We start from the raw sequence: 13,945 nt of genomic DNA on the forward strand, positions 1-13,945 counted from the left end.
AGCTGGTCTTAGACGATTTTATGAGTGCCCATAGTTTTTTGCTAGTACTGATTAGAGATGCCTTCCCTTTTGGGGATTTTGCTCTATCATGTAGTAGCTTCCTCCTTCTATTGTATAGTTTGTTTATGGATGGGGTCCACCAGACAGGACACCTGCCTTTGGAGGATTGGGTCTTGGTTTTGTTTTGGATTGCATGATCCATGCATTCCTGAAGGTGTACATAGAATGCGTTTATAAAGGATTCTGTGGTCTGGGCCATATTTTCCACAGGTCCGGGGGCTTTGAAGGATTCCACCTCAGTTTTGAGGAGTGTGAAATTTGCTTTAGAGAAGTTTTTCACTGTGGTATTCTGGGCAGGGTCTAGGGTTGGGATGTGAGTATCTAGTGAGATTAGTTTATGGTCTGATCTTACCAGTGAGGGATACACTTCTGGTCTGGAGCATAGAGTCCCCATGTTGGTGATGATCAGGTCCAGTGTGTTTTCCCCTCTTGTGGGAGTGGTAACAAGCTGTTCCATAGCATTTGAGTTTATAAATTCTAGGAACCTTTGGGCTAGGGTGTTGGAGCTAGAGTAATGCTCCCAGTCTATGTTTGGGTAGTTGAAGTCGCCCAATATAATGGTGTTTGGAGAGACCTTCATATTTTCCAGTGTTCTCAGGAAGGCCGAGTGGGGTTCCTGGGTTTGGGAGGGTGGTCTGTAGCAGGCTATAAACTGGAAGGCAGTTTTACCCACTGTTAGTTGCACATGGATAGTCTCTGATGCTTCGTGCTGTGCCACCAACCTGGAGGTGTGGGTATCTTTGACGAATATTGATACTCCCCCTCCTTTTGTGGTTCGGTCCAAGTTTTGGGGCCGAAAAACATGGTATGAGGTATAACCTGGTAGTGCTGGGATGCTCTCGGGAGCCTTGAAAGAGGTTTCTGTTATTGCACAGATATCGATGTTCTCCATGCTAAGGAGAGTTTCGAGTGCATGCATCTTGAGGTTTAGACTTCTGGCGTTGAGTAGCATTACTCTTAGTTTCTTATACCTTGTGATACCTATAGAGGTGGGTTTGTACTAAGGATAAGGGCTGCACCAATGTGCTACAGCTGAACTAAGGGAAAAATTGTTGAATTAATCTGTCCGGCTATGGTGCACAATTGCGCTGCAGTGCACGATGCTGCACAATGTAAAAACAAGCAGAAACCTGCTCAAATGCAGGGCTTAAAAACTTGAAAAAAACTTTAAAATGTTGAAAAGGACCAATGAGAACACTTATTCCAAGCCCTACGCGAACCACCCTTCACCAGACAGGTTCCAATCAGCACAATCCTCTCAGTAGAGTACAGAAAGGCCCCTTCCAATCCAAGATGGCCTGGAAAATGTGCTCAGAACAAAGAGCCACTACAAACAGACTCAGATGTAACAAACCTGTCTAGACTATGCTACAGCTGCTAGCTACCCTAGGTTCAGTAGGAATCACTAGTAGGACACTAAAAATGTTTAACACAGCAGCAAACCAGCAAAGAGATTCTAAAGAATGTTTTAAACAGATAACAAATCAGTTATTATAACACTGCTTGGCAGGAAAACCAGAACAAGTAGAACAGATTGCTTTGCAACAGTGAAAAACAGCAGCAAATACTTAACAAACAGTGAAATTGCAGGGCTTAAATACCAGAAGCTATAAACTTGAAAAAAAACTTTAAAAAAGGTGCAAAAGGACCAATGAGGATGCTTACTCCAAGCCCTAAACCAACCACACTTCACCAGACAGGTTCCAATTAGCTCACTTCTCTCACTAGAGTGCAGAAGGGCCCTTTCCAACCAAAGATGGCCTGGAAAGTGTGCTCAGAACAAACAGCCACTGCAAATGCTCCAGATGCAGCAAACCTGTATCTGGACTATGCTGTAGCTACTAGCTACACTAATTTAGATGGGAAACATGACAGAATGTCTAACACAGCAGAGAAAAATAGCAGCAAGACACTAAAAAACATTTAAACCACAGAAAATCAGCAAGGACATTCTAAAGAATGTTTTAAACAGCTAACAAATCAGTTATTGTAATACTGGTTGGCAGGAGAATCAGAACAAGCAGAACAGATTGCTTTGCAACACTGAAAACACCAGCAAATACTTAACAGACAGTGAAAATAGCAAAAAAAACTGAGTAAACTAGGATGGTGACGTGACAACTGAGCCGTTTGTAAAGCTCTCATGCTACTGGTCACTTTAGTTTCCCATTGTCACTTCTAGCCATATGACTGGTACTGATTGAGAGGATGAGATCACAAATACAAGTGAATGAGACAGGCTTCTTTCACTTTGTTGCTGTAATAGTGAGGAGTTTTAAGTACAGCCATTGCTTCTCCAGTTTGACAGGACTCTGTTGTACTAGTAAGGGCAATTTGTTAGGATGCCTCTGGGTCCAAGGAGAGAACCAGGACACATCGGACAGATTATACCACACAGCTTTCCTGAGAATAATCACGGATCCCACGGGATAAGTTGGAGAATGTTGGTGGTGATAGGAATGACTGGTCTATTGTATCACCCACACCAGGACAAATGGATGAATAGCTGGATAGATGATGGATAGATGTAAAGTTAGACTGATGGATGGATGGATGGATGGATGGATGGATGGATGGACGGATGGATGGATGGATGGACGGGCGGATGGACGGATGGATGGATGGATGGACGGATGGATGGATGGATGATACCAAACCTCACAGTTTAGGTTCATGCAGAGAACACATTTCTTTTATATGACCATGTGAGCTGGCTAATCAACTGTCTGGAGGCTTTGTTGAATTCCTCTTTATCTAAAGGTTTATGCAGTAGACTCATTTCTTTTTTTGGAAGTGTGCATAATTTGCATCATGAATTTTCTCAGGTATTTCTTGCACTTGTTATAATAACATCATTACTGCACTGAACCTGTTAAATTGTTGAATATTATCCTTCACCATTAATGTGCAAAAAACATGCATGCTAGTTGGGGTCTTTATTGCTATATTTGAGTAATCTGTGGCACCAAGTCCTTTGGGTTATAGATACAAAGTGTGGGAATGTCTGCCTGACATGCTGGCAAACTGCAGTTGTAGGTAACTGTATGTTCTAATATGGTTAACAGAAATAGGTGTGGCTTATTTGCAGAGGGAGTGGTCATATTACCCTTCACCTATGGGAGATACTGGAACCTAGTAATGACCTTCATACCTTATTCAATGTTTTTCTCGCAGTGCAGTGGGATGCAGTGACCCAGTGGCTTCACAATGCCATGAGTCACATGGTTCATTCTATGTGTTGAACTTCTTACCCATTTATATATATAGAAAACACTGCCATGCATGGTATTCATACACAGTATGAGTGACTGTTACCAGGGTAACTAGTTCCCTGGGGTTAATTGTTTCAACACATATATACCATCATATATTAAATGCACCAGTTCAATGTATTCTCGTGTTCGTAACTCTTTATTCTGTTTGTAGTTTCATTGTGGAATAGATATCCTCAGACTAATTGGGCTTGCTATACATCTCTGTTCAGAACTGCATTATGCTTGACTTGCATAAATATGCTGAACTGTGTTGAACTGTACTATATGCTGGATGTACATACATGCAGCACTGTGCTGATATGTGAGATATTATGGCTTACCCACCCCATGAATCTAATTTGTGATCATGCTCCCATATTATGCTAGTACAATCAGAAGGCACTGTCCAGATATTTTTTTTGTTATCCAATCTAGTATTCCTAAGTTATTTCCTTTCGTTTTTAGGTGCAATGCTATCCTTTTTCAAATGACTACATCAGCCTCTGTTAAATAATTCTCAGAAAGAAACATACAACTCTAATGCTCTATAGCACCTTTCCAAATATAAAATTAAGTACTATCTTCATTAACCAATAGCAATAATCCCTTATATTTGTCAGATTTTTTTTTTACTTTAAAAAATACAGGTTTGATTAATAAAGTCATCTTCACAAACTGCGGCAGTATGCTGCACTGAAAGCATTTGGTCCTCACTCAACATTGCTTGCATCTTCGGCTTTCCATAAAATCCAACAATTGCAGACAAATGCTGTACCTTGTGTGCTCTGTATGCTGTATTCATGGCCATTGCAAAATAAATTTTATTCAGCAGCATATACACTCTAAATCAGAATGAAGGCCACATAAACTCATGTCAATGTCCAAAATGTCAAAGTTTCAAAAGGCACACCGGCTAGACTGCAAAATTCAGGTCAGGAAACGCAGAAGCCAGTTATCCCATATGTGGCATTCCATTATCTCCCTCAGTCTATCAGCGTATTTAGATGAAGACGTAATCATATGAAAATGTCATTCTGAAGCAACGTGTTGTGTTACCAGGAAATGCAGATTGAAGCAAAGCCACAAAGTCAGCTAACTGACAAAACTCTTCCATTCAGACTATATGATTCACAGGATGGTAGTTCAAAACAGTGAGATATTAAAGTCCACTAACTCCTGCATGCCAGACAGAAAATATATCAATTTATTTTATGTTTTTTTTTTTTCAGAAAATACTGATGAGGCACATAAAAATGTAAAGGTGCAAACCAAAAACATAGTAAGGAACATAACTGACTGCTTCCTAATCCTGTAGTTGATACATTTCTTCTTAAACAGATAGAGAGCCCATGATAGAGAAATATAAAACATTCTCAGATACTGTTTTTCGGCACACAACCCTTACACATCTGGCTATGTAAAACAAAAAAATAATACATTATCAGTAAGTTTATAACCATTTCTTTTTGTGCTATAGAGATGAGAACCTGTCTGTGCAATTTTCATATTGATGCCACAATTAAATAAATCTCGATTCAATGTTTTTAGTAAAGTTTAAATGACCCGACTGAGTGGCACACAACTTTTGATTCAAAATGTACTAAACACAAAAAGGTGAAAAATGAGCAGAAGTAAGCAAAAAGGGTCAGTTTTGTGCTTGAAAATTCAGCGTTCATTAGTATAATATGAATAAATGCATATTCAGAAGAAAATTCCCTGACCCTGTGTATGGGAGGGTCATCCACACATTCCAACTGGTTACATTTTTGCCTTTAAGATGTGTGTGCGCACGCGCGTGCATGTGTGTGCATGCATATGTATGCGTGTGTGTGTGTGTGTGTGTGTGTATGTGTGTGTGTGTGTGTGTGTGTGTGTGTGTGTGTGTGTGTGTGTGTGTGTGTGTGTGTGTGTGTGTGTGTGTGTGTGTGTGTGTGTGTGTGTGTGTGTGTGTGTGTGTGTGTGTGTGTGCCTATTCTGAGCTAATAACCTAGACAAGGAAAACAGCATAGAGTGCATTGTCTATGTAAAAAGATTAACTCACAGAAAAGCAAGAATGTTAGAAGTAATAAGATACATCTCCACACAGTGGTATTTTTTTTTTGTTTTTTGTTATTTTTTTTTTTATTTTATTTGCACTTGTTAGGCTACCAGCCTCTGTTCTGGGGAAATCCATTGTGGTATTTCTACTGACCAGAGAAAATTTGGCCAGATCAGTGGGATCTGTTACATCCATCTGAGCTACCACCAACTCAGGCAGATGAGACCTCAATTTAATGTCTCATCTGAAGGACTTAGGAGTACAGCACTGCAGTGTCTGTACTGAAAAAAATATTCTAAGCACCTAAGGTAAGAACAGAACCCACAGCATTCTGATCTTCCAGCAACAAAGGGAAGAGTGCTGCATGCTGGGCCATTGGCACAGCTATACTTTAAACATAGTGCCCTAATATACAAGAGATTTGTTTCCATGGGATCTGAGCAAAGTACAGAGAGGTAGCTAGCAGGAGATATGCCGATCAAAGGGAAGAAAGAAAGAAAGAAAGAAAGAAAGAAAGAAAGAAAGAAAGAGAGAAAGAAAGAAAGAAAGAGAGAAAGAAAGAAAGAAAGAAAGAAAGAGAGAAAGAAAGAAAGAAAGAAAGAAAGAGAGAAAGAAAGAGAGAAAGAAAGAAAGAAAGAGAGAAAGAAAGAAAGAAAGAAAGAAAGAGAGAAAGAAAGAAAGAAAGAAAGAAAGAAAGAGAGAAAGAAAGAAAGAAAGAAAGAAAGAAAGAGAGAAAGAAAGAAAGAAAGAAAGAAAGAAAGAGAGAAAGAAAGAAAGAAAGAAAGAAAGAAAGAGAAAGAAAGAAAGAAAGAAAGAAAGAAAGAGAGAAAGAAAGAAAGAAAGAAAGAAAGAAAGAAAGAAAGAAAGAAAGAAAGAAAGAAAGAAAGAGAGAAAGAAAGAAAGAAAGAAAGAAAGAAAGAAAGAAAGAGAGAAAGAAAGAAAGAAAGAAAGAAAGAAAGAAAGAAAGAAAGAAAGAAAGAAAGAAAGAAAGAAAGAGAGAAAGAAAGAAAGAAAGAAAGAAAGAAAGAAAGAGAGAAAGTGATCCAGGGGATATCTAAGTGAGGAAAAAAATGACATAGAGAGGAGAAGGCACACTGGCATTGTCGACTCACAGCAAGAGGTTATCTGGTTCGATTCTCGGCTGGGGTACCTTCTGTGTGGAGTCTGCATGTTCTCCCTGCACTTGTGTGAGTTTCTTCTGGGTATTCCGGTTTCCTCCCACATTGCAAACACATGTATCTGGAGTATTTCTCCCTGGGTCTCTGCTGAAAATTGGCTTCATTCCAAGTCGGACTTTCCCGGTAAGCAAATGTTAAATAAACAAATAAGAAGCCAGGTGGACTTATTCTGCTTTGGTACAAGGTTCATAGGTATCTACTAAACTAATGACTACCAGGACCTTTATAAGCCTAGCCACACTACCTGACCCAATTATGTACCCTTGTAACATGTGCATCTTAATTAGGGGGTATGTTTTTTGGAGGGGTATGCTAGTTAGGAGATTGCTAAAAAGTTATGTGGGGGATATGTTAGGGAATGCTTACTGGTGGCCTCTGTATATAATGGAGATTTGGGCCAGTCTGGGGATGGATTTGCGATTTCCCATCCAATGGTCAAGGTTACAGTTGAATAGGGTTAGGGATGGACTGTGTTTCACATGGATGGGGATCCTATTTCAGAGTACTGAGATCCTTTGTGTTACATATCTGTCTCGCCAGCATGTTCTGTTTATGTCATAAGCAAAGTTCAAATCCCTGTATCTGTCATTTCTGGTGCTAGTCATTTTGCATATGTGCAAAACCTCCATCAGGTTTGCATCTAAGGATGCTTTATATGTCAAGCACAGATCACCTTTCAACAACCTGTAGGAGACCATGTATAGTGACAGTGCTCTAAGGCAGTCTGTATAGGGACAGTGCTCTAAGGCAGTCTGTATAGGGACAGTGCTCTAAGGCAGTCTGTATAGGGACAGTGCTCTAAGGCAGTCTGTATAGGGACAGTGCTCTAAGGCAGTCTGTATAGGGACAGTGCTCTAAGGCAGTCTGTATAGGGACAGTGTGTTAATACATTGGGTTCCCTTGATGTGGAACTTCTGTGAGAGTTCCAGCTATTGCATATGCCTAGTCAGGTGCATGCTAAAGGGGGCATTGCACTCAATGGTGGGTCTGATGATGGACAAGAAGAGTGGTGCTATAACTTTCTTGGACCTAAATGCCATATCCTTACTTAAAAGCTGGTTGACATAGGATGATTTTCTTACTACCTTGGCTGTGTGTTGGTCAAAGGCCAGATTACTGTCTACTTATGTTCTCAGATCTTTAAATGCCAGGTCAACTCTTAGGGGTGCCTTATCAATGGAATAACTGGCCTGGGTAGATGTTTTACCAAAAGATGCTGCAATGCACTTCTTTGCTTTACGTTTTAATCCATAGCTTTGGCAACCATGCATTTGTCTGTGATAGACCCTCTTGCAGGATGTTAGCATTGTGAGGGGAGTATATGATAGTTCCCAATTTGTGGTCATAGGTGTGTACTAGGCTAATGGCCCTAGGGCCTTTACAAGTCTAGCCCATAAAAGTGCCCTGGCATTGTGCTCCCCACAGTTAGTTCCCAGTGCCTCTATCAAGTAGAGCCACTGGAGTGATCCCCAGGGTGACCTTTCTATATCCCATCCACTCATCAAGATTTCTCTGCTTGACATGTATGAGAAGTCTATTTCAGAACATGGACAGTCTCTGGATGAGGAATCTGCCCCTCAAGCATATTCTGTTGATTGTGGTAATGAAGTTGAGGTCTCTGGAGCGTGTGGTGTGGAGGGATTAGGATTTCTTTAGCTGTAGGATTTCTAACAGAGCTGGGTCAGACATAGCTTTGTAAATCAAGCAGAGATCACCTCTTAGTAGATGACATGAGACAGAGAATAGCTGGGTTTTTTTGAGTCTGTCCATCTAGGACATGGTTTTAAGGGCTAGTATCCTCTTCGTGAGGTACCTTTGTGGCCCTTCCAGCTGTTGCAGGTGTCTAGTGAGGTTCATGTCAAATGGGGCATCATACTCTATGATTGGTCTAATGAGGGAAGAGTAGAGAGAAATGATGACCCCTTTCTTCCTGGATGCAAAACTCTTGATAATGAGATGTGCCACATAGAAGGACTTTCTGAGCACAGCGGCAATGTGGTGGTCGAAGGAGAGGTTGCTGTCAACCTGTGTCCCCAGATCTCTTATAACACCTTCAGTGCTCAGTGGGCTACCATCGATGTGGTAATTAATGGGAACTGAGTTTTTCCCAAAGGGGATGATGACGCATTTTTTGGCATTAAGCTTAAGGCCATAGTTTTGACACCAGTCATTGGTCTCAGTGAGGCCTTTCTGTAATATGCCTGCATCACTTGGGGAGTTAATAATGGCTCCCACCTTGCAGTCGTCTGTGAATCTGGTCAGGCAGAGTCCCTTAGTGTTGGCCAGGACTTCTGAAAAGTAGATGCCAAACATGAGAGGACCCAGGACCAATCCCTGTGGGACTCCACTCATGACTGGTCTGCATCCTGACTTGGAGTCCACTACTTTCACACTGTGTGTTCTACCTGTGAGCCAATTTTGCAACCCACCTAATGATATAGGGGTTGATGCCTAGTATGGTGAGTTTATCAATAATTTCTGAGTGAGTAATGGTATCAAAGGCCTTGGCCAGATCGAGGTAGGCTGTATGAACTGCCTTACCTGCACCTCCACTCTGGTGACTGACTCAAAGAAGTCAATCAGGTTGAGCAGGCATACTCTACCTTTCACAAAACCAAATTGCATGGGATCTAGAGTTTGGAGATTCCCTAGATCCTTGTTAATTAGGTCCATGATGATGCGCTCCATTGCCTTACATATCAAACTCGTCAGGCTAATGGGGTGATAATTTCCAGTGTCTATAGCTGCACCTCCTTTATGGAGAGGTTGACTGTAGCAGTGCACCATTCAGTAGGGACAAAGCCTGAGGTGAGGCTGTGAGTGAGCAGAGCACACAGATGTTATGCTAGTTCACTTTGTAATTCATGTAGAACACAGCCAGGGATATTGCTGGGTCCCATGGAAGCTGTATTCTTGGCCTGAGACAATGCAGCTTTAACCTATGCTGCAGTAATGCAGGGTGCCTGGCATTCTTCCAGTATTGAGATTGGTCCTTTAGGGGGGAAAAAAAGGTAAAATTGGCACTGAATCTGTCGGCCACTATGTTGGCAATATCTATTGGCTCATTATAGGAGGTACCATTATGCAGTAATGCCAGCACCAGAGAAGATCTGATAAATATTTATTGAACTGAAACTAGACCCGTTTCAGCACAAGGCTTTCTTCAGTAGTGTATTACATAAATATAAAAGTCACCTGCTTAAATAGCTTCATTAAATCAGAAAAGAATTACATCACTTCCTGTTATTAACAAAACCAAGAAATGGATGGTTAACATAAACAGTGATATAATAATAACCATGTCAATGTATGTTGGCTTACAAAATAATGATGGGATTTAAAAAATCATAATTATTCATATATGTTCATATATCCAAGTAAAGTACAAATGTTATTTTTATAATAAACACCTATACTAAAAAACATAATAAATGATAAACAAAAACTTGAAACCATCATGTGTCCCATGATGCAATGAGGAATGTCATCCGGATGTTGTAGTATCTAAAAAGAGAAAGAAAATGTTAGGATAGAGAATATTAAACAAGTATTGAAACATTGATCAGTTTATCATTCAATCCTGGAGGGAAAAGCCCCCCAAGTTTTATGATCCATCTTTTTTCTTTTTTATTCAGAATATCATGCCACCCAGTTTTAAATGAGCGGTTACCAGTTATACGATCAATAATGATGAATGAAAATTTAGCAGTAGGATGCCTGGTGGTATGTCTGTATAATGCATTAGTTATTCTATGATTTCTGATATCCCCTAGGTGTTCAGATATTCTAATGTGGAATTGCCTGGATGTTTGTCCGACATAAAAGGCCTGACAAGTACAGGTGGCCAGATAAATTATCCAATCAGAGCTGCAGTTACCAAAGAATTCAATGCTGTAAAGATGACCAGTATTTTTGCTGGTAAAACTTATAGTTTTGAAAATGTAACTGCAAAAACTGCAATGGCCACAGGGAAATATACCTATAAGTTTGTCCCCTGTCAATGTCCTCTGGGAAAGTGTGTCATCCTTGATGCTTGCTCTTTTATAATGTGAAAAATGAGAACCAAGCATTCTACCCTTTCTGTATGAAAAATAACACCATTCCCCCAGATAGCCTTCCAAAAGAGGGTGTGACCTGAGTATGTTCCAATGATTATTAATGATGTTAATCAAATTTTTGCTATTTCTACCATAAGTCGTGACAAATCTACATGTATCCGAATTTGCCTGTCTATGATCCGCTTGATATTGTAAAAAGGAATCCCTGGGTTTGTTGCTGCTCCAGTTGGCAGTGGAATTAATAATGTGTGGGGAATATCCCCTAGATAAAAATCTGCTGGTTAAGTCCTCATGGTATGTAATGAGATCATCTTCAGAAGAGCATATTCTTTTGATCCGGAGGAATTGAGATTTTGGTATATTTTCTATGATATGTTTTGGATGGAGGCTGTTGACATGCAGAAGGGTATTGTATTGCGGAAATTTTCGATAAACAGAAGTTTTAAGTGTGTTGTCAGATTGTCTTTGTAGACGGACATCCAAAAAATGTATTTCCTTCTGATGATACTCCACAGTAAATTCAATACCCCAGATGTTCCCATTAAGATGTTCAATGAATTCCTGGAGATAGTCAATACCTCCTTTCCACACTAGCCAGCAGTCATCCAGGTATCTTCTCCATATGTCAATCTCTGGTAGATATACATTATGCATTTGATCATATATGATCTGTTCTTCAATAAAACCCATGAAGAGATCCGCATAGATAGGTGCGAACGAGGCACCCATGGCTGTGCCCTGAAGTTGCCAGTAACAGTCCTGCTGAATATAGAACACATTTTTGGTAAGAATGTGCTCCGCCAAGCATACCAGTAATGTATTCAATCCGGGAGGGTAAATGTTCGATTTGTTTAGCCAAAATTCCAAAGCCATCAAACCCACCCAATGTGGAATACTGGTATATAAGGATTTTACATCTAAGGTGCACATTAACCATTCAGGTTCCAACTGAGATTCAGAAACAATCTGCAGGAATTCAGTAGTATCCTGGATTCTAGCTTGAATGAGCAATAACAAAGGTTTGTGTTTTTCAGTGAGAAAGATGGATAAAGGTTCGGTGAGTGACCCAATGCCAGACACTATGGGTCAACCAGGTGGCTTGTGGACAGATTTGTGGATTTTGGGTAGTAAGTAAAGATATTGCTTCACAGGATCTTTGACCATTAAATGTAATTTGGTTTTATCCGAAATGATACCTGCTTCCACAGCTTGCTCCAAAAAGTCATTAATTTCACATTGGAAGTTGGGTGTGGGATCAATATCCATTTTCATATAATGATGATGGTTAGACAATTGTCTGTTTCCTTCATCCCGATAACAATCGGTATCCATAACTACGACCGCACCCCCTTTGTCAGCAGGAACAATGATAAGGTCAGTGTTATTTTTAAGTTGTGTTAAAGCAAGTTGTTCTTTCCTAGAAAGATTGTGCCTCATATTATCCTCTGAGCTAAAATGAAAATGTATGTCCTTTATTACAGCCTGCTGAAATACAGCAACATGTTTATCCATCAGAGGATTAAATGTAGATTTGTGAAATCTAAAGTCAGAAGATCTTTGAGTATCATCAGATTTATCCTGTTGTTTAAAAAACAAATTGAGGTTAATCTTTCTACAAAAATCTATGGTATCAGATACTAATGAGCTCTCATTAATAAAAAATCCAGGAATAAAACCAAGACCTTTATTGAGCAAAGAATATTGATCATCAGATAAAACATGCTTGGAAATATTTAGCACATTGGTACATGGTTCATTTATTTCACTATTGACATGAATAATTCCTCTAGGCTTGTTACCCCTATGTTTCCTTCCTGCCCGGTGTTTCCTACCCCTAAAGGGACATCAGTTGTTCTTCCCCTCTTAACATGTGGTGATTCACCAGTACTGATTGATTCTGTGTCTGTGGTGGAAGATTCCTCACCAGAAGTGGTGTTACTCAATCCTGTCTTTTTCAGAATCGACCTGGGCCTCTTTTTCCATACAAAGGGATCATTCTTGGTACCTGATATCCCCAAAGATCCTGCAAAGCAATATCTTTACTTACTACCCAAAATCCACAAATCTGTCCACAAGCCACCTGGTCGACCCATAGTGTCTGGCATTGGGTCACTCACCGGACCTTTATCCATCTTTCTCACTGAAAAACTCAAACCTTTGTTATCGCTCATTCGAGCTAGAATCCAGGATACTACTGAATTCCTGCAGATTGTTTCTGAATCTCAGTTGGAACCTGAATGGTTAATGTGCACCTTAGATGTAAAATCCTTATATACCAGTATTCCACATTGGGCGGGTTTGATGGCTTTGGAATTTTGGCTAAACAAATCGAACATTTACCCTCCCGGATTGAATACATTACTGGTATGCTTGGCGGAGCACATTCTTACCAAAAATGTGTTCTATTTTCAGCAGGACTGTTACTGGCAACTTCAGGGCACAGCCATGGGTGCCTCATTCGCACCTATCTATGCGGATCTCTTCATGGGTTTTATTGAAGAACAGATCATATATGATCAAATGCATAATGTATATCTACCGGAGATTGACATATGGAGAAGATACCTGGATGACTGCTGGCTAGTGTGGAAAGGAGGTATTGACTATCTCCAGGAATTCATTGAACATCTTAATGGGAACATCTGGGGTATTGAATTTACTGTGGAGTATCATCAGAAGGAAATACATTTTTTGGATGTCCATCTACAAAGACAATCTGACAACACACTTAAAACTTCTGTTTATCGAAAATTTCCGCAATACAATACCCTTCTGCATGCCAACAGCCTCCATCCAAAACATAGCATAGAAAATATACCAAAATCTCAATTCCTCTGGATCAAAAGAATATGCTCTTCTGAAGATGATCTCATTACATACCATGAGGACTTAACCAGCAGATTTTTATCTAGGGGATATTCCCCACACATTATTAATTCCGCTGCCAACTGGAGCAGCAACAAACCCAGGGATTCCCTTTTACAATATCAAGCGGATCATAGACAGACAAATTCGGATACATGTAGATTTGTCACGACTTATGGTAGAAATAGCAAAAATTTGATTAACATCATTAATAATCATTGGAACATACTCAGGTCACACCCTCTTTTGGAAGGCTATCTGGGGGAACGGTGTTATTTTTCATACAGAAAGGGTAGAACGCTTGGTTCTCATTTTTCACATTATAAAAGAGCAAGCATCAAGGATGACACACTTTCCCAGAGGACATTGACAGGGGACAAACTTATAGGTATATTTCCCTGTGGCCATTGCAGTTTTTGCGGTTACATTTTCAAAACTATAAGTTTTACCAGCAAAAATACTGGTCATCTTTACAACATTGAATTCTTTGGT

This window comes from Protopterus annectens, chromosome 6.part0 (assembly GCF_019279795.1).
Source record: "Protopterus annectens isolate FY-2018-M chromosome 6.part0, PAN1.0, whole genome shotgun sequence".
NCBI classification, from domain to species: domain Eukaryota; kingdom Metazoa; phylum Chordata; order Ceratodontiformes; family Protopteridae; genus Protopterus; species Protopterus annectens.